The sequence below is a fragment of the Giraffa tippelskirchi genome, chromosome 7 (assembly GCF_054371585.1).
Source record: "Giraffa tippelskirchi isolate mGirTip1 chromosome 7, T2T-mGirTip1v1.2.pri, whole genome shotgun sequence".
Classification (NCBI taxonomy): Eukaryota; Metazoa; Chordata; class Mammalia; order Artiodactyla; family Giraffidae; genus Giraffa; species Giraffa tippelskirchi.
In genome coordinates, this window is record NC_137281.1 from 124046265 (window position 1) to 124068760 (window position 22496).

The 22496-nt window shown below is 40.8% G+C and overlaps 1 long non-coding RNA gene across 2 annotated transcripts; it reads left to right on the top strand.

The window, feature by feature from the left end:
- The first annotated feature begins 1341 nt into the window (after positions 1-1341).
- LOC145515839 (uncharacterized) lies at positions 1342-22185 on the top strand. Of its 2 annotated transcripts, XR_014061046.1 has the most exons (7): positions 1342-1593; positions 3174-3217; positions 10001-10702; positions 10810-10949; positions 17094-17201; positions 19932-20049; positions 21951-22185. It is a non-coding gene; the product is annotated as an uncharacterized LOC145515839 (long non-coding RNA). The 2 variants fall into 2 exon arrangements; XR_014061045.1 differs by lacking the exon at positions 19932-20049.
- Positions 22186-22496: the final 311 nt, after the last annotated feature.

Consider the following 22496-nt stretch of genomic DNA (forward strand, 5'->3'; position numbering starts at 1 on the left):
CATTGAGCACCAAAATAAGTATATTCAGTGTTCTGGTATTCACCACTCTGGTGTATGAGGTATACACTTAGTGTGTGCTGTGTGCTGTGCTCAGTCACTTCAGTTGTGTTCGACTTTGTGACCTTGTGGATTATTGCCTGCCAGGCTCTGCTGTCCATGGGACTCTCTAGGCAAGAATACTTGAGTGGGTGGCCATGCCCTCCTCGATAGGGTCAGAGCTAGAATTTTAACCATGGTCAAACTGAAAAAAAGTTAACACTGGATGACAGATCAATGTGATCAATTAATAATTTCACTTACTTACTTCCACGTCACCTTGGTTTTTGCTTATTGGATATTTTAAATACTCTCAGTGGTGTTCCAAGATCTACACTTATCTCAAAGCAGCACTTGCTATAAATGGATCTGCGAATAAACCATGTCAAAGGCAAAGATGGATTTATTTCTGTTTCTTTACACCTTCTCCCCAACTTCAACCCACATCACCAGGGTGGGAGGAGGTTGGCAATAATTGCTAAGCAAGTCAGTGCCACCACCTGAGAAAGCTGTCCACTCATCTTTCTAAACAAGGAGAGCTTCCTGTGGTGAGAAACTGAGTTCTCTTTCTGCTACCAGCTTGCTTTTGAAGAATTAAACTTTTCTGGTAAGGAATTCTTTCTCTTTCTTGTTTCATATGATGTCCTGACTGTTAGTGTTCCTTTGTGCCTCCTGTTCTGTCAAATGATTTTAAATATCAGGAAACTGAATTCCGAACATCCCTTACACAGAAAATGGCATGCATTTTGGAACATCTCCATCAGTCAAAGCACTGTATTTTTTTGGTAGGTAATTCAAGGCTGACTCCATTTACCTGTTTAACATCCAATCCTCTTGAATAAGTGGACTTGTTATACATTTCCAAAATTAACAGAATACAAAAATGGACAAGGAAAACCCAGGAAAGGTGGGTGTAGAAGGGCAATTCAGGAAAACATAATGACAGCAGCTGCCACAGCAACAACAAACCTACTGTTTCAGGGCCCTTCTTAAATTCATCTTTCTTGGTTTCTTGGTCATGGAAAACTATTGAAATTCTTGCTTTTTTTTTTTGTTTTTTTAAGATGACAAATGTAGGGTTTTATTGAATGACTTCAGTTTCTCAAAGCCTTTGGGAAGCTGATGCCATAGTCATGAAGAAAGACCACACACAGTTTACTGGCCACTTTTATTAAGAAAAGCACTTCCCAACTGGAGTATCAGTGACACACTCCTTGGAGGACAGTCACAAACTCAGAGAACTCACATTGTTCTATGTCACAGATCAGGGAACTCCATGCCTATTCTTCTGTCCCTGGGTTTGTTAGGGAGGGTTTGTCAGGGAAGTAGACTTTGATAGAGCCTTCATTTCCAGTCGCTTCAGTCATGTCCGACTCTGTGCGACCCCATAAATGGCAGCCCACCAGGCTCCTTTGTCTCTGGGATTCTCCAGGCAAGAATATTGGAGTGGGTTGCCATTTCCTTCTCCAGTGCATGGAAGTGAAAAGTGAAAGTGAAGTCGCTCAGTCATGTACAGTAGAGCCAATACTTTCTTCCCTCCCCTCACAACCTCCTGAGGTGAGCAATGCATATTCATTCCCAGGGGTCAACTCTTATCAGATAGTCTGACTGAAGAAGTCTTCTGGCTTAGGAAGTCTATCTACCTGAAAGTTGATGATCTAGGCACAAGCTATATCTTTAAAAAGTCTGCCAATGCTCAATCTCTCTCTCTCCTGTCTCTGCCTTTCTCCCCTCTTTCTTCCTCTTTTTCTCTCCTCTCACCCACTTCTTGGCTTTTCATAATCCCTTGCCTTTTCAAGCCCTGAGAAATCTAGCTAGTGGATGTCTACATTAGTGGTCTCCAAAGTGAGATGTGACTACGTCAGGGCTATGAAAATCATTATCTGGGGGAAAGGAGGAAAATATATGAAGTTGTAGTTGTTTACAGTTCATTATATCCTTAAAAGTTCCTTTTTGTAAATGCTATATAAAGATTAGTAGTACATAATCATGCATGTAATTTATAAATAAATGTTCATATTTTGTATATATTGTCAGCAGATACTTCATTAATCAAGGTGCAAACAACAAAAATGTGGAATTTACCCATCTAAACCATGTTTGGCAGATGACTGCCTATCTTCTTAAGCAGAAAGGTTTTTACAGCTTTCAGTATTGACTAACCTAAATATTTTATCACTGTCTGTGACTATGCATTCATTCACTTTAATCACTTAAAAATTATTGCAGCATATAACCATTAGGGTATTAGCAAGGTAAATGGCTTTGGCTTGGAATTATTTTTCTTCCTCACAAGTAAGCTTTTTCCCTGAAAGAATCTTGGGGAGAAAAATGATTTGTCTACCAGAACCTTGAGCTCATTTGTTCTTTCCTGAACACAAAAGAAACAATTCAACCTTCTCATAAAAAAAAAAAAAAAAGAAAGAAAATCTGTGAAATGGTGACAATAATATTGAACTTGCAAGGCTGAATGAGATAATGTTCATTAATGTAGCATGTTGTTAATTGGAACAGATTTTAAAAATCTAGACACTGCTTCTTAGAAACAGTAATTCCTCTCTCCAGTCTATGCTAAATAACCCCATTTTCTCCAATACTTCCTCAAAATACATTTTATTAGTTTATGACTCAGTGACTGAAAATGGATGCTCCGCTCTGCTGAAGCCATGGTGGAGGTAAAATTCCTTCCCAGCCGAATACATCAAACCTCATTTAATGCATCTGGGAAATATGAATTTGTCCTGCATTTTCTTTCTGTAATGGCACTTCATTGCTGATTCACATTTATCTCATGGTTAGTTATGCATCCTAAGTGTTTTTCCACTATATTTATGCTTAGCCAGCCTATATTTGTGTTACTGGATTTGTGTTCTTGGGAGGACAACCGGGAGTTTGCCATACTACATTTCAGCTTTGTTGATGAAATCATTTTCTAATCTTTCAAGAGCACTTTCTATTTTCCTTACCTCTAGAATTCTGGTAACCCTATCTTATTTAATATTATGTACAAATTTGATGAATATATTTGTCAGTTTTTCTTAGAGGTGATAAAAAATGACACATTCCCTATCAGGAAGTGTTTGATAGGGCGTCCCAGGTCGATGACATTAATAACTCCTTTTATCTTCCTTCCTTAGGCTAAAAGAAATGTGCAAAGCAGTGAATATGTGCAGTAAGATAGGTAAGTACCAGAAACTATGGAACATGAAGGTATGGTTCCATTACAGTCTTGGGAGATTATGGATGTCTTCTAAGAACAGGTATAAATAATCAAGACAACAAGCAGGAAGATCTGAAGTCGAGAGACAGATCCTATTTCTTCTAGGTACTGCAAGCAGTTCCGTATGTATGACAGTTCTGGGGACTCAGAGTATCCGTGAGAGATAAGGTTGGAGAGATTGGCAGGTCTAGTTCATGAGAGGCCTTGTTAGCCAGAGTAAGGAGTCTGGACTTTGAGGTCACAGAGAGGCATTAAAGGACTTTTAAAGCAGGATCCTGACACCCTTAGATTGCTTCATAGAAAAATTAAAAATGATTCTCCTTTCAGTGTGAAGAATGGGTTACAGGTGGCAAGGTTTGAAGCAGGGTGATATTACAGCTATCTATATGGATGTCTTATCTTCCTTTCTGGGCTACAAGTCCTCTGAACCAGGACACAGGTCTGTTTCTTGGGTCTCTTCCATCATCTGGCTTAAGCCCTTGAAAATACTTTATTGAGCAGAGGAAAGAAGACACATCACATCTGTACTGTATCCCTTGTTGATCATGGCTACCACTCTATTATAGGAGAAAATTAAACTACACAGTCTTCACAAATTACTGTTGGTATCAAAGCAGCTTTCCTTTTCTAAGCCATTGTTAATTATTCACGTGATGGTGCATCCTAATACATTCCTAAGAATGGTTGTTTGTTGGCATATCAGTCAAGGTATACTGGTTATCAGAAAACATTACTTTGCTTTGGATCTTTTTATCTGTAAAATAAAGATGATGATTTTACCTATATTATGGGATACTTCTGAGGATTAAGTTAGTTAATGTGAGTAAAGTGCATAAACTAGTGCCTAGCATAAAGGGAAGTAATGTTAGGTATCATGTTGTGATTATGATAATTATTTTAGCTACAGAAAACAGAAGATTTAACCAACACATAGGATTGAACCTGAGCAGGGCAACTGATGATCCCTGAGAAGCTGGACTGGGCAGGTCAGGGAGGGTTCAAATGCTACAATATGGAGCTTGGCTAAAACCCTACAAGTAAAGCTACTGATGCCATTCAAGCAGACAGAAACATGACTTGCCATAACTCTCCTTCTGACTTGAAAACAGCTGTCAGAGAGGCGAGAAGGCAGGAGAAGGGTAGTTTGGAGCAAAGAGCTGACACTAGAGTGGGTACTGGACTTTGAGCCTTGTCCAGATCCCCTTCAGTCCCTTCTCCCACTTCCATGTGCCCTTTCCCCAGATTCTAGGTTCTTTAACTTCTAAAATTCTGCAGCTCTCTTCTGAGAGCCATCCAAGGGCTACTGGAGACCCTGGGCCTGCACTTTCACCAGAAGTGCCTGCACATTTACAACCTGCCATGGGCTTCCCTAGTGGCTCACATGGTAAAGAATCCCCCTAAATGCAGGAGACCCAGGTTTGATCCCTGGGTTGGGAAGATCTCCTGGAGAGGGAAATGGCAACCCACTCCAGTATTCTTGCCTGGAGAATCCCATGGACTATAATAATAATAGCCTGGCAGGCTATTCAGTCCATGGGGTTGCAAAGAGTTGGACACGACCGAGCAACTAACAAATGGACTTTCTCGATGGGCTTCTTGACTGTACAGGCCTAAGAAAGCTCAGCTTCAGCAGAACAAACCCTAAGTGTCTATGCTCAGAGCTCCCCATGATGTTAGGCTGGGGTTGGAACTCTGCCTGAACTCACACTCTTAACTCCTCCTCACTGCTTCGCTCTTTCTTACTCCCTAGTAGATCCCCACACTTGCATGTTAGTTTCACGGTCTGATTCTCCAGAACCTCCTAGACAGGGGATGGGAGGAAGGAGATGGAAAGCTGAGAGAGAAGTTCAAAGGCCAAGGGTACCAAAGACAACCACAGCTGCTCCAGCCCTGGACTGACTCTCTAGCAGTTTCTGTACTGGTTACTTGGGACAGACTGAATTTCCTGGCTCTAATATGTTCCTCTTTCATGTTCGGGACAGAAGCAAGACAGAAGAAATCTCATGGAAAGCAAGGAGAATTTCAGCCTTGTTTGGAGACAAGGAAGTTGAACTTCAGTTACTGTTATTCTAAATTTTGGGATTCCCTCTGAATGAGGGTTGCTGAATCAGCAATTTCTCCCATATTTTCAGTGGCTGGGTTTTGCCCAGTATAGATTCAAGAGGTTCACTTGTTAAACCACAAAAGGTTTGGATCAGGAAGTCATTTATAATGTCAACCACCAGTAATCTACCCTGGTGATTCCTGAGTGAGGTTTTGATCCTGCTGAATCAGCACTCTCAGGGATGCCACTAGGAGCTTCTGCCTCATTACTTTGCCTGTGAAGGAGCAGCCGCTCCGGCTTTCATAGTCTGGAAATCAGGGGTGGGGTTAAAGTGTCACGCTTGAAGATTAATAATTTCTTAGTCTTCATAAACTTTTCATGCTGCAATGTGCTTCATGTGTGCTATCTTGGTAGCTCTTTATAACAATGTCATGATGAAGGTGGAATAAATTGCATTGTGTCCATTTAACAGGTGAGAAAACTGAGGCAAAGACAGGTCAAGTGAGGTCCTAAGAGCCACAAAAAGGGAAGATGTGGAGTTCAGAGTCAAATCAAACCAGGATCTCCATACTGTGTATTCTGTGCAGAGCTGATGGGGCTGGCAAGTGTGGGATGAGACCCTCACTACTTCTCCATTCTCCAGGGCACTGAGCATCTAAGAGCAGCATGTGGAAGCAAGATACATTATGACTATGAGCTCAGATACTCTTGGGCTTTCAGAAATTGTTTACAGCCCCAAACTGGCTCTGCCTGATCCAGCTGTTCTCTTTGCACAGGTCTAGACTTCCTTGCCAAGGAAGATTTAAAATGAGTCATTTCTGTTGATTCACTGGGCTTAGGTATTTAGCTAATTCAGCTAAAATAAAGATTCTGTTCTGGGAGAATAGTTTGGACTTGTAGAGCTTATAATTCCCATGTTTCTATTTCTGGTTGTCACTGTGCTTCATGACATTTAGCAATTTGTTTGTTCTATTTAGCAAAAAGTTAGGGGCAAGCATCTATGATGCCAGTGAGCATTGCAGATTTTAGCTGGTGGGGTCCTCACCTGTTGGTATAATGGTTGCACTAGGGTTCATGCAGGGGAAGTTTGAGAAAATGCTACTAACATGGACTGGAACAGGCTAGGCTATTTTGAGGAGAGTGTCTCACTACTGAGTGTAAACTAACAAAGGTATAAGATCCCATCTATGTGAGTTTATACCCCTTTGTGTGTATCACACAAGGGTCTTTTCTGAGCCTTTCACTAGGTCCCTCCTATTATACACACTTGGATCTGTGCTATTAAAAGCTGGCACACAGGATGGCATACAGCAGGGTGCTCAGGCTGGGTTGCTCCAGCAATGGTCACTGGTCAGCCAGCTGGGGGTCAGATTAGACTTCAGTCTGTCCTAGCTTTCCCTTACCACATTGGAGAGATAAGTAGCTAAGATATAGTCCCCTGAACCTCTCTAATCTCAAGGTTGAAATATCCCAAGGTTGAAATACACCCACAATGAAATAATATTTGCACAAATGTAAGATAATTAAAAAAAGAGGCAAGTACGACCACTCAGCTACAACAACCGCCCCTAATTTATTGCCTTTAGTACCCACTAGATCATGGCGCACTGACAGCATGATGAAGTAGGCAAGATGAACACACTGAGTGTCAGCACAGCTGGCTGATTTGCTTTTTAAAAATAACCCAGGAGTGGATCAATAGGTAACCAGAGGCTGCATGTTCATCTTAATTTCTAAACTTTAAATATTAGTTACTATTTCCCCCTGTGCCCTGAAATTATACGGAGTCTCCATTGCCTCAATATCGAGAACAAAGTGAGCTGAGTGCTGACGTGCTGAAGCTGATGCTCTGTCTCCCCAGCTACACCTGCTCCTGCCCCTCCCTCCTGGCACACCCACACAAGGTGATCAGAACATGCCCAGGGACTTTCCTGGGCTTCCCTGGTGGCTCACCGATACGGAATCCGCCTGCCAATGCAGGAGACGTGGGTTGGATCCCTGGGTTTGTAAGATCCCCTGGAGGAGGGCATGGCAACCCATTGCAGTATTCTTGCCTGGGAAATCCCATGGACAGATGAGCCTGGCAGGCTACAGTCCACGGGGTCACAAAGAGTCAGACAAGACTGAGCAACTGAATGAGAACAACAACAACAGGGGACTTTCCTGGCAGTCCAGTGGTTAAGATTACTCTTTCCAGTGCAGAGGGCAAGGGTTCGATCCCTGGTCAGGGAATTGAGATCCCACATGCCGAGCAAGTGAGGCCAAAAAAGAAAGAACACGCCCATTTAAAGAGCTCAAAAACACCATCTGCATAGACCCAGGGTGGGTGTACACTAGGAAGCAGACTTCTGAGATGGCTCTTTGGGAAGTGAGTGCAGTCTCATGTTTTTGCCTTCATGGGTGCTTGGGGTTCAGGTAAACAAGATACGAGTCTCACTGGCCTGTGACCTGCTAGAACCACATCTCAAAAGCTGAGCTCAGGTCTGAGTGCCATATTTTAACCCCATAGTTTCACTGTCATCAGTTTTCTAAGACATGTACTTCCCTCACATCCTGTATTGATCGACAGTTGTTAACATGAACCGGGAGACAAAATAAATCAAAATAATAAAATCTGAACACTGGAAGGTCTTTGACCTTTGGCTTTCCCAGGCCATCAAAAGCAATATAGGGTTGCTAACCTATATTTTTCTAGTGCATGCGTGCTAAGTTACTTCAGTCCTGTCTGACTCTTTGCAACCCTATGGACTGTAGCCCACCAGACTCCTCTGTCCATGGGATTCTTCAGGCAAGAATACTGAAATGGGTTGCCTTGCCCTCCTCCAGGGAATCTTCCTGACCCAGAGATCAAACCCACGCCGCTTATGTCTCCTGCACTGGTAGATGGGTTCTCTACCACTAGCGCCACCTGGGAAGCCCTATTTTTCCCGTAAGGAATACACAACAGAACAAAAACTCCACTTACTTCTATCATCATTTCCTTAAAAAAGCCTTCAAATGCCCTGAATTCAGACAAAAGTGCAGTCCCTCAAGCCAGAGTTTCTCAGACTTTAGAGAGCATCTAAATCACCAGGACAGCTTGTTAAAAACAGATTCCTAGGCCTCACTCCCAGAGATTTATAACGTTTGGGAGCCTGCATTCTACATTTCTAACAAGTTCCCAAGTCATGCCGATTCTCCTGGTCTGTGGGAACACTGCTGTAAAAAAAATAGAATTAGTTTGGTTACAGCTCACCACCTTGTACTTATTTTGTCCAAGGTCAAAGAACACATCCCCACGCACAGGTCTGCAGACCCAGTGACCAAGTGTTACTTTTCACCAGATGCCACATCCTTCCTACTTGCACATCAAAGCCTATGTCATCTCTGGGTTTGAACAATTCCATCCTCTGTTGCATGGCTTTCATCAAAGGTTTGAAGGTGAATATACTGGTCTCCTTCACCACCCACCCAACATAACTCACTGAGTTAATAGCTTAATCCCTTCCAAAGAAGAAATGTGGGGATAAGGAGGGAAGACTCAAGAGACAGGCGAGCAGTGTTTGTCTAGACTAAATGGTGACTAATATAGGTCTTCGTTTAGGGTTTTGGCTGTTTCTGCCAGACATTTCTTGCCTTGGAAACCACCCGGCCTGCAGAATTGCCGGTAGCTGAGTCCTGCAGCCAGAGAGTTATCTGCTGAGTTCTTCCTCAATACACCTTTACTGGAAAGGGCACCAGCTCACACCTCTCCTGGCCCAGGTTCTACTCTAGAAACGCAACGTTTTACTTTTACCCAGGAAGTGACCCAGGTATAGGGAGAGAGCTATTCACATTGTATCAGAATGTATTACCTATAAGGCATGCTCACAAATATGGTCTTTTTGAATCTCCAAGCCAACCCTAGGAAAAAGTTCTTAGTAGCTCCATTTCTTAGATAAAGAAACTATGTACATTCAGCAAACTTCTTCAGTGTTACCCAGAAGGTTTTCTATGTCACAGCAGTCATTCTACCCTGGCTGCACCATACACTTATTTTTGAGATTATTCTCCTTCAGTTATGTTCCTCTTTCTACCGTTTCTAACACAGAAAGTTGGCAAAGGTCAAACGTGAAGCTAAATAAAGAGAGGAGATTAACTCTGCTATTTCTGTAATAGGAAAAACACCCCCAAATCCCTATAGCAACATCACAGAAAAGCGACCCAATTAATTCAGTGAGGAGATCAGCCACATTGATCGGCTCAAGAGTCAAGTGGACAATACAACTCATTGATTGGATGTTTTATTTTTCAGAGGCTTGTGTAGACACAGCCACAGGCAAGTCTCTTCTGAAAGTGTTACCATGGCAGCAGCCAATTGGTTTGCTCATCCAGCGTCCTTTGGTTCCTCAGGCAGTCCTTTTAGAGGTCAGAGGTCTGCCTGCCTAGGTCAGGATCTGAGCACCTCTCCTTGGAATGGATCACTTTTCTAACAAATGGGCTTGTCTTTCAGGACAGTCTTATTTCAATTACTAAGTACCTATTGATTCCTTACATTTACAAATTACTATGCTCCTTTTTGTTAGCAATCCAAGCACTGAAAGAGGACCAATAGAATTATCACCAGCTTACAGACAGGGCATTAAAGCCCAGAGAGGGTTAGGTCACCCAGCAAGCTAGACTGGGGCCAAAATTGTTTCTCCCAGTTTGAATATACTCTGAACTGTCTTCCTCATTTACAGGGATAAATCAATGAAGATGCATTAACCTTGAGAATCAACTCAATTAAGAAAGAACAGAGAGGAATTGGAAGAGACGTCTTATCAGGACCATACCAAATGGATGCCTCATGAAATCTCAACTGGAGGAAATGGACTCAAATGAGAGCTAGATGTTCAGAGTACTTAATAGTTGTATCGTGCCTAGTCTTTACTTTGTGCCAGGCACGGTTCTAAGTGTTCACGTAGATAACTCAGTTAATCCCCAGTTCGGTCCTAAGATTTAGGTACCATCCCATTTTATAGGTGAAAAATTGAGTCTTGATCAGGGTAGTTTTCCCCTAGGGCAGCAGATTTGGGATCTAAACGAAGTACTTTAACTCTGCAGGATATGCTTAGGTGCTGCGCTAAATGGTTCTCAAAGAATGAATGTTCTAAAATATTTATTTATGTTTTAAAGTGGAATAAAAAATAGAGAGACCAAATGTATAAATCAAATGTATAAACACTGTTATTTTCTCCTTTCCTTGAAGCCTATTTCTGTTACAGTCACAGTCAAAGCAAATAAAAATTTGTCTACAGCAGCTCTGAAAACTAAAATTTTAGTGACTCCTCCTAAAGTGACAGCAAAGAGGGTGACTTTCATCACAAAACACACAGCCAAACTTTGTTCCATTAGCGACTATTTTCCACGGTCCTGTTAGAGCCTTCAGTTTTCACTGTACGGTAATCAACTACTAACAATGGGGATTTTCTCAGTCGGTTTCTTATAAGTCTTCAAGCAACAGACTGGAGTCTGAAAGATGATGAATTCTTCTTATTCTCTGCCACAGACTCGAGGTAACCTTGGAGCAGACACTGGAGAAACAGTAATGAGGCTTGAGTTTCTGAGAGAAATCCTGAACTCAACTAACAAAGAGATCAAGGTGGAGTGAAGACTTCGGCAGGCAGCTCACTGCTGGGCTCATTGAAGGCAAGAGTTCATGCCTACTAATGTTCACGCCTGGGAGCTGCAAGTCTTGGCCCTGGGCTAATATGTGACTAGAAATTCAGGTGTAAAAAAAGCACATGTGCCAAAATCAGCTGTTTCTTAGCAGTTGAGTTGAAGCAGCTGAGGGAATCTAAAATATGTTCTCAACAGATGTGCAGCAGTGTTTGAAAGTCAGAACTGTTGAGACAGATGGGAAGTCTGGGGCTTGAATTCCAAAAAGGGGGAAGGGAGTGAGGAGTTAAGGAATAAAAGTGTATATTCTTTCGTTTTTGATTTATCTACTTTTCCATCTCAGACACCAGAAGTTCCAGCATGCAAAAAAACACACATCCAAGCCCTGTCTTGCATGCATCATTTGCCCAGAAAATAATTACACAATTAAATCACACCCCGTTCAGGATCCTTTACAGTTTTGTCTTCAGGCTCAGCTCTTTGGAGAGCAATGGCATGAAGTCCACAATTCACATACTCTGCTTTTTTTTTTCTTCACATTGTGCCATAGCCAAGTAAAGTACTGAAATAGATTTTTTTTTTTTTTTTTTGTCAAAAAGAAGATCATAGTTGTACTAGAGTGGGTAGCCTATCCCTTCTCCAGTGGATCTTCCCAACCCAGGAACCAAACTATGGTCTCCTGCATTGCAGGCAAATTCTTTACCAACTGAGCTACCAGGGAAGCCCAAAAGAGAGTAAGAGATCAGTAAATGACTAATTCAACTATGACACATTCATATTTGAGTGTGCACAGAGTAACAAAGGTGCCCCCAAATGGGTATGACTAATCTACAGGAAAGCTTCAGAGAGGAAGTGATACATGTGGATATTTGAATTGGGCCTTAAAATGTGTTGAAAGTGAAAGTTGCTCAGCTGTGTCTGACTCTTTGTGCCACTGTGGACTATACAGTCCATGGATTTTTCCAGGCCAGAATACTGGAGTGGGTAGCCTTTCCCTTCTCCAGGGGATCTTCCTGACCCAGGTATTGAACTGGGATCTCCTGCATTGCAAGCAGATTCTTTACCAACTGAGCTACCAGGGAAGCCCTAAGTTAATTAACTGAGTGTGCATGCTCAGTCGCTTCAGACTCTGTAATCCTACGGACTGTAGCCTGTCCGGCTCCTCTGTCCATGGGACTCTCCAGGTAAGAATACTGGAGTGGGTTGCCATGTCCTCCTTCAGGGGATCTTCCTGACCCAGGGGTTGAACCCATATCTTCTGTGTCTCCTGCATTGCAGGCAGGTTCTTTACCCACTGAACCACCTGGGAAGACCTCAGAAAGTCGCTCTGCTATGTCTGACTCTTTGTGACCCTATGGACTATACAGTCCATGGAATCCTCCAGGCCAGAATACTGGAGTGGGTAGCCTTTCCTTTCTCCAGGGGATCTCTCCAACCCAGGGATCGAACCCAGGTCTCCCGCATGGCAGGCAGATTCTTTACCAGCTGAGCCATCAGGGAAGCCCAAGAATACTGGAGTGGGTAGCCTATCACTTCTCCAGTGCATCTTCCCAACCCAGGAATCGAACTGGGGTCTCCTGCATTGTGGGCAGATTCTTTACCAGCTGAGCTATAAGGGAAGTCCTTTTTCTCCATGGGATCTTCCTTACCCAGGGATCCTAAAATGTGTTAGTTTATTAAACATTCAGGAGAAAAATGCACTCATTAGTAACTGGCTATTGCATGACATTGTATATATTCTGATTTAAAATGCAAAACTCGTGCACATGTCAGATTTTTAACATTCCATCTGAAATGGTTTTTATCTCTTTACTTTACTAATGCAAATGCTTTCACAACAGAAAATTTCTGTCCAGGCCTGCCTGAGTGTTAAATAAAATAGAATTTCCTTCTTATGTATGTATGACACACTTCTTTTTCCTTTTGTTATCATCTGGATTGATGTGGTAATAAAAGATTTTGAAACCAAGTACTCAGATATATTAGAATTCATACCCCTTGGGTTTCCTTATTTGTTTTCTTTGATTAGGATAATTTTTTGACTAGGTGGATAAAAGCTAAAATTTCTTCATGTTGCAAAATAAACACATGAGAACTTCTTTTAAACACTCAGTTTGTGTGTGTATAATGTAGTTTAATTTTTACAGTTATAACTATGAGGAAGTTGAACTATGGTAGAGCCATGAAAGTTGGCATGTTTTGGAGTAAAAAAAAACTTTCTAGAATGATCCTGAGATTCATCCAGTGTTCTGATCATTTCAGGCTTATTCCTAACAAAGTTGTGGTTGCCACATATCAGGATCTTGAAAAAAGTATCTGTTGAATGTATTGAGCAAATATTAATAAAAAACAGTGGCCATATGCTGGCAAACATGGTGATATTATCTCATTTTATCTTTAAGTCAAACCTGTAAGACAGATAATGCTATTAATCCCGTTTTATACACGAGAAGACCAGGGCTCTAAGGATTCAGCAAATTGTTAAGGTCACACATCCTAAATGGCAGAGCCTGAATTCAAACACAGGCTGGTATGACTCCTAAACCTTGTGTTTCAGGCACCATATGTTCTGCCCTGTTCTAGATCCTGGACTCACACAGACTGTAGGGTCTGAATTCTTGGGAGCTTGCATCGTACTGGGGAGTTGATGCATGTACAAAAGGTACTTGGTACAGTCATGAGTGCTATAAAGACAGGTATGTTAGACAGTGGAGCAGGAAGGAGGGACTTGTTGATGGGCTGTTTTGGTATTTTGGGTCATGCAAGATCTGAGAAACTTGACACAGGAAGCTCTGTGTTCTCAGAGGAAATTCAGAGGCTGGAGGGGAAAAGGAATTTGAGCTGCAAAGATTGAAACCAGGGTTCTCAACTTAAGGAAGAGGCTTAGCACTTGGTAGGACAAACCATGGCTTCCCTGGTAGTTTGGCTGGTAAAGAATCCACCTGCAATGCAGGAGACCTGGGTTTGATCTCTGGGTTTGTAAGATCCCCTGGAGGAGGGCATGGCAACCTACTCCAGTATTCTTGCCTGGAAAATCCCATGGATAGAGGAGCCTGGTGGGCTACAGTCCATGGGGTCTCAAAGAGTTGGACATGACTGAGTGACTAAGCACACACAGGGCAAACTATAGCAATGCTGACTCACTTGAACATCTGAATGGTTATGTATTACCTGCCAGGATGGGAATGAGACGAAAACTCTGCCGCACCAGGTGCTCACAAACAAAGATGCACCCCCTCTTGATCACCCAGAAAGGCACCAAAGAAGTGGTTTGCAACACACTTTGTAGTCATGTTACGATACAGGACTTTTTGTGATTTTTTTCTTTTCCCTGATTCAATCTTTGTTTGCTTATGTTTCTGAAAATGGATCTTTCAGGCCTCTACCTGTGAACTAGCTAAAATTTTTAAAGTAATTAAAACTGGATATAAAAAGGCTTAACCACCGTATAGTACTAATTGTTCTAAGTGTACTAATTTCAAATATTCTCCCAAATAATAACATCCATTTTAAAGAGGATACTCTTAATGGCCCAGATATATTGTATTCATAAACATCTTCTTTATTTATAACACATTCTGCAAGCACCGTGATGGTAAAGGCCAAGTGTTACTCATCTTAGTATCTCCCTCAAACTGAGCACTGCCTAGCATTTTTGTATTAATGATTTCAGATTTAAGCTCATAAGAAAAAGAGATCTTGTCTGTCTTGTTCACTCCTGTATCCCCAACACCTGGAGGGGTGCCTGACACATAGAAGAGCTCAATAAATATTTGATAATGAATGAATGACATATTAATTAAAACAGTGCTAGAAATATAGTAGAGACTTAAAACATTTCCTAATGAATGAATAAATGAGGTTCAAAGACCTCCTTCTACCCTCAACAACTGAGGGAGCAGGACAGAGGGAGCTGAGATGAAATCTGCCTATTGTGTAGTGCACGCTGGCGGTGGAGGGGAGGGGTTGGGGGCGTGGAAGCTCTTCCTCAATACTACGCTTATAGTCAGTTATCTAGCTCTGCTTTACATAAATGTACTTTTCTATGTTCCTTAGATTTTAGAATAGTTGGTGGCATTCTTTCTCCCTAAAATAATGGAAAAAGAAATAATCTGTAGTTTTAGGCTCCATATAGCTTACAATTCGCTGCCATGAAACAACATTATCTATGTGTCTCATAAACACATTTACATCGGTTCTAAAATGTGTTTTACATTGTACACTATATGCTAGCATTTTGAGGTTTTTATAACTCCAAGTTCCAGAAACAAAGCTGTAGAAGTCCCAGATTTGTAGCAAGTAGCTGAGAGAACAATGTTTGAAAGTCACTTTACTTACAAAAGCCACCTATTTGTCAATCTCAACTATCCAGGATAAAAAAAAAGTAAAAAAATAAGCAAAAAGCCTCTGTGTTGTCAAACAGTCTTGATAAGTCTGAATGCTAAAGCCCATGCCTTTTACACACAATAGCTTCTGGGTCCAGGCTTTCTGACAGGATACTAGCCAGCAGTTTCCAAACCAGGGAAAATGCAAAAGGCAAATGAGGAGAGCTTGAGGGTTGCTGGGAACAGTGAGAAAGGGCAGCAGAGAGCCAGAAAATTAAAGTAGTAATAGCCACAAAAAGGAATACAAGGTGTCCACAAGCTTAGCCCTTCTGGAATAATTCTGCACAAGAGCACTTAGCACCACACCAATATTTAAGGGCATTACTCTACAATGCAAAACTTTATTGTATTAACTTTGCCCCAAAGAAAGAAATGTATTGAATGTCTTCTGTTTAGGTAGGCAAGGGACAGATGATTGCATTGTTTTTGTATTTTACGTTAAAAAAAAAATGCTTATTTTCTCAGAAGAAAGTTCTCCCTTAGTCACTGTGAGCCCTGAGGTTTGGTCGTCATAATTCAATTCACTTTCAGTTCTTTAAAGGAGTCGATAACCAATCCAAACATGCAAAGGGGCAATGGTATGGCTACAAGGATGGCATAAAGGGAAGTGTTTTGCTATAAAAACTTGTATTCTGTATACCATTCTCTCAAGAACATTCTATCCCAGCACTTAACAATCAGTTTTAACTCTCAGCCAGCTAATTCCAAGTCTACAGACGAGATTACCTAAACCCGGGAGGACGCCGAGCGCAGAAACTTCCAGCCCTCCCTCCTGTTCCCCTTGTTTCCTCTTTGCTCCCTCGCACTGTGTTTTCAGCCTGTCTGCATTCCAGCCCCCTTTCCTCATGCTACTAGTGAGCAGGTCTTACGCGTTTGCCCCTTCCTGCCCTGGCTCCCCTGAAAGGTGGCTACTTTACCTCAGCTTAATCCACAATGCAGCCTTTCTGAAAACAAAACTTTTTGACTGTTCATTTCTCAACTTCCACCTTATTGGGTCTTATTGGATGAAACTTCCTTCCTCAGAAACTTTTTAATGCTTTTCCTAGCACTCTAGGACTATGACTTTTGCAATAACCTATGTGTCTCAACTATCTGTAAACACTGTTCTATTACAAAATTTAGTTTCTATATTGTGTCCCAGTTTTCCTTTATCTAATATATGCTCATTACAGAAAATCCAGACTATACAGGAAAAATATACTTTAAAAATTTCCTGTAATTACATCAGTCTAATGATAAGCAGTGGCTTCCCTGATAGCTCAGTTGGTAAAGAATCCGCCTGCAATGAAGGAGACCCTGGTTCAATTCCTGGGTTGGGAAGATCCACTGGAGAAGGGATAGGCTACCCACTCCAGTATTCTTGGGCTTCCCTTGTGGCTCAGCTGGAAAAGAATCCACCTGCAATGTGGAAGACCTGGGTTTGATCCCTGGGTTGAAAAGATTTCCTGGAGAAGGGAAAAGCTACCCACTCGTTATTCTGGCCTAGAGAATTCCATGGACTATACAGTCCATGGGGTCTCAAAGTCAGACACGACTGAGCGACTTTCTCTTTCACTTTTCAATGATAAGCAGGTCATGTATTTCATGCATAACCATGTGCGCACACACACACACACACGTTCATTATATTGTGTATAAAGTTATGCAATCTGGTTCTTCACTCAATGTTGTAGCTTAAACATTTTTCCATATCATTAAAAACTTATTCAAAACAATTTAACACATATAATTTTGTCATAAAATATATCATTGTCATTGTTGAATCATTCTTTTACTGTTATATATTTAGGATATAAAAAAATGCAAGCTTCCAGCTGAAACCCAGAAGAATGCAAAGAACTGTGGGATTTTAAATTCTGAAGTAGAGTTTTGGACTCCTGTGTGTGTGTGTGGTGGGGTAAGGTTGGCATTGATAGGTAATCAATTATGTGCGACTTTGACGCAGGTACCTTAGCTATTGCTCTCATTATAGTGGGCTTTCATATTCTTTCACTCAGGTACCGCATACATAAGGAATGACGACAGGCCCTCAGTCATCTGTGTGCCGTTTGCTGTATAAAGACATATGTTCTGAACACATCTAGTTGTTTAAAAATCTTTTTAGCTACTATATAACATAAAGTCATGCCTTAAATAACTAAATCCACTTTGAAGTGAGCTATTTGAGTATCTGTTTCCTCTCCCCATCCTGCTTTCTTTAATTCTGCATCTTACATTGGAAATAATCATAGCAGGCATTTCTATAGTTTATTAACTATATTCTTTAGCAGTAGAAAAATAAGCAAGTGCTGAAAAAATTTCCTTTTTAATATTTCAGCACAGAGTATTGCTATTAAGAGTTTGAAAGAAAAATTGTACCAAGAATAAATTACTATACTATGAATAAGATAATAAATCTAGGAAGGAAGCATATTATGAAAATTCTTCAAAAGAGTGAAAAACTGTAACTGTACATTGTGGAGGGGATGTAGTTTGAGCCTCAGCCTCTTACTCCCCACTGTGAAGGTTCAGACATGTCTATAAATCTTTATCACACTAGTAGTGAAGACACAAGAAAAATTAGTTCCTATGGAACCCAATGTTTTTCTTGCAGGTGGAGGATGTGGCTAAAGGTGAACCCACTGCTGGAATGGCCGTTGAACTTCTATAGTGGCCCAGGAGAAGTCCAGTAGGGGTAGGTTGGCAGTGACACTAAATACTTTCCTGGGAAGAACCCATCCCAATGAAGGAGAGACTCAGTTGAGATGCTCGTACTCATGTGAAAGTCTTGGGTGTTGGTGAGGAGCAGGAAGTCTACCTACAGCATGGTGCCTCTCTCCCATCGGTCTCTGACCCAGAATTCTGGAAACATGGCCGGGTCCTGGGAAAAGCGAGGACTGGAAACTAAAGTGGAAAGAATATAAGCCAACTCACTAGGGTTCAAGCCTCACTTCCTTTGGACCTTTCTTAACTATAGAAGAAATCCAGTCGTCTTACTCAATTGTAGGCTATGGGACAATCTGGATTTTTTCAAAGCAGCCACCAGGATGTATGACCAGGTTTGGTGGCTCAGTAGTAAAGAATCTGCCTGTGATGTAGGAGATGCAGGTTTGATCCCGGGGATGGGAAGATCCCCTGGAGAAGGAAGTGGCAACCCACTCCAGTATTCTTGCCTGGAGAATCCCATGGACAGAGAAGCCTGGCGGGCTATTCAGTCCATGGGGTCGCAAGAGTTGGACACTATTTAGTGACTAAACCACCACAGATAAGGCAGAAGAAAGACAAAGCTGTTGGGCAGAACCCAGAATATGTACAATGTCTAGTGGGTACTGTAAAAGGCAGTGGGGTCAGCACTGGTGATGGGAGGTGGTGTCATCCCTGGTGGAGCTTCAAGTAAATACATGTGTTGTGAAAGCTGCTCCTAAGCACGCATAAGGCACCACCTGGGAACTCCCAGGGGGAATTAGGAGGAGGGCGTTTACAACATACCAGGGTTTCTGCATGGACAGGGAGGGAACAGAGCCAGGTTAATGGGGGTTATAGGTGTTGAGATTTGGTTAAGTCTTATGATTTATGTATCACAGACATATGCTATTTTAGTGCAGAAAGACTTCAATTTTAAATAAGTTTTAGAAGCAGTGAACTTGAAAGACCTCCTTTGGGGTCAATTAAGACCTGCATATGTACCTTCAAATATTTAAGAGAATCTTTCCTCAGTGGAGGGGCAGCTATGCTAATGTGAACTTAAACAGGAACAGACTGATAAAATGGCCTCTGAAAAAAGCTTCTGTGTTTTGTTTTTAAACTGGTGAATCCATATTCATACTTTATATCAAGCTCTGTATACATAGGGATATGATGGTAGCAATAAACTAGTGAATTATGCCCTAAAATGTATCTCAACATGTTTTTTTCCTTTTGGAGTATGGTATATATGGGCTTCTCTGAGAGTTATTTTTTCTCACACCATCCAACTGTATATCCAAAACCTCAATGCAATTCTCAGGTGGTGAAGAATCCTCCTACAATGCAGGAGACATGGGTTTGAACCCTGGGTTGGGAAGATCCCCTGCAGGAAGAAATGGCAACCCATTCCAGTTTTCTTGCCTGGTGAATTCCATGGACAGAGGAGCCTGGTGGGCTACAGTCCATGGGGTTGTAAAGAGTTGAACAGGACTGAAAGACTAACACTTTCACTTTTAACATTTTGTGGTATATACAACCTTTCCCTTTCCCATGCCTTTTTATTTCATTTATTTAAAGTTTTATTTATTAAGCTCTACATGATGGACTGTACAGATGACATAGATGTATAAGGAACAGTCATTAATCTTATGGCTACTCCATGCTCCTCTGTGTTACACAATCCAAACCAGCAGAATGACTAGTGTGGGAACTGAAACATGTCAAGTCCGTCACTGGTGAAAATTCACAATACAGTTTTAAACTACTGTGTTTAGTGTTTATGTGCTTGTACTTACTATAGAAAGAATGCATTAAATCCTTACTGTTTGCCTAATTTACTTTTGAAACTGTGAACCACAATAAACTATATGAACAAAGGCTGAAAAAAGCAGAATGCTTTGTAATAATTCTAGGAGTAAATGTGTTTATCATTGTTTTCATCAATTTATAGTTTTTTCTTTAGGAAATATTAGAGCTCACCATGGATTTCAAAGGGAAAATAGTCAACATACAAATGTTCACTTAGTTGTACCAGAAACACATGCAGTGCTGAAAGTATGGTTTAAATATATATATGTCAGGTAAGCGAAATATTGATCCTTGCAAGATACATTTTGCTGAGCGTGAATCCAGAAAAAATCTTATATAAGAGTTATACACATCTACTTTGTAAATAATACACTTTTATAGGTAATAATAATATATGTTCATACACAAACACAGGAGGTTATCTGATGCTTATAGGATCTTGACACAGTTATTTCACTGTGGGAAAATAAATTATACAGAGAATAATGGAGGAAAAAAACAGAAAAGTGGCCTCCTTCCTTCTAGACAATAGCTGGTAACTTTTCAATTTTAATAGAAATCTAGCAAATCATGTATTGTAGAACTATTTTCTCTTTTCAAAAGAGATAAGGAGGAAATTCATATTCTATTGCTAAAATCTACAGATAAAATTCCTCTACAAGTAAAATCAACCATAATATATATATTAATATATAATTAGTCAAGTTCTTGGTAATTATCAGGTTATTTAGGTTAATCTAGGAAAGGTAACTGTTAGTGATAAAGCATAAGGAAGAGAAGTTTATAAGTCAATAATCTATGGATTAAAGACTTTGACATCTTTTTAAATTATCTAAATATGTAAATTGCCATAATGCACCTTTAAGGAAATGGCCGAGAACCCAAGTCTACTCCCATTTGGCATGCAAATGAGCCATTACATAATAATATTATCTTGACTGCAAAAGGAACAGAATCTTTGTTTACATGTAAGCTGAAAGCTCTTAAATAATAATCTTGAGAACTGCAAGTATACTACATTCTCTGAGGCCAAATTATGATCTCAGTTATATCAGAGACAGTACAAAGAGTCCTGAAAAGGGATAAGAAAGGGACAAAGAGAAGAGACAGGAAAACAAAGTGGCCAGAGAAATGCTTGGCAGAAGCCTAGCATAAGCCTCATCTCTCCCCCAGGCTTTCTGCCTGTCTGTGTTCACTGTTCATCCAGCACCAGCTTCTCTCTCCTCAAAGAAATGCCAGCGAATCCCTGCCAGAGCTTCCTCAATACCAAACACGTCAAGATAAACAGACTATAAGGCCATATTGTGTGATTCTCCAAAGAAACTGCTTCTAATAAGAATAAGATTTTTCATTTGCAAGATTTGCAAAATTAGGAACTACATCATCATTAAGTCTGCACTGTTCAATGAAATTTATTTTTAAAACACATTGGCACTTTCCTCTTGAAACCAATAATGCTTTACTTCTTGACATGCATGTTTGTTTGTTTTAAATAAAAAAATACACAGATATTTACTTATGGTAATAGAGGAAAAATACACCAACTGCTTGGTATACTTAGTATGCAGAGAGGGGCAAAGATTCAGGGGTTCTCTGCTGCAATCTGCTGCTGCCAATACCTTGTTTTGCATCCTTAGGGCAGTGTCTTAACCTTTCTGGGCCTCAGTTTCTACAGCTTTAAATTGAGAGAGTAGGATATGTACAAGGCAAGTTAATTAATCATGCCTACTAAATGAAATCTCCACAAAAACCCATAAACAATGGGGTTTGTGTGTATATCAACATGCTTCAAGGGAGGTGTGCCTGGAAAGGGCATGGACGTTCCATACCCTAACATCCTCTCCCGGAATATATTTTCCTAATGCACCTCTTCTATTTGGTTATTCCTGAGTTGGATCCTTTATAATAAAATAGTAATTGTAAGTAAAACACCTTCCTGAGTTCTATGAGTCATTCTAGCAAACTCCTGCATTTACAGTTGAATGGGCAGAAATATGGGTAGCTTGATGGCTGAAGTGGAGACAGTCTTGTGGGACTGAGCCCTAAAACTACGAAATTTCCACTAACTCCAGGAGCTGATGTCAGAATTGCATTGAGGTTTTGGATATACAGTTGGATGGTGTGAGAAAAAATAACTCTCAGGCTTCTTGCTTGCTTGCTTTCTCTCTCTCAGATCTCTCTCTCTGGGGAAAGTCAGCTGCAAAGTCTTGAGGACACTCAGGTAATCTGTGGAGAGTCTGAATGATGAGGGACTGAAGCCTCCTGCCAACAGCCGTGTTAATGAGCCATTGCGGAAGTGACTGTAGGACTGACACCTTGATTGCAGCCTCATGAGATCTTGATCTAAGCCACTTTTAGACTCCAGACCCTCAGAAACTATGTGAGATAATAAACGCTTGTTGTTGTAAGTTGCTAAGTTTCAGGGTAATTTGTTACACAGCAATAGATGACTATTACAGTACATGATTCCTTATATCTATTCCATTTTAAGACACTGTCATAAAATCCACCAAAGGTGGATCCTAGAGTTTAAAAAACAGAAAGAAGTCAAAAAATTACACTCCAATTTTCAAATAAAATATATGGTCTGTTTAATATATACCATTTATTAGCAGAAATCACAAATACTTACAATAGCTAATTCACCATCACCTAGTTTCAAGTTTCAGTAGCTCTCCTAGACTATTTTCTTCTATTGTTTTCATTGAAATTATTAGCA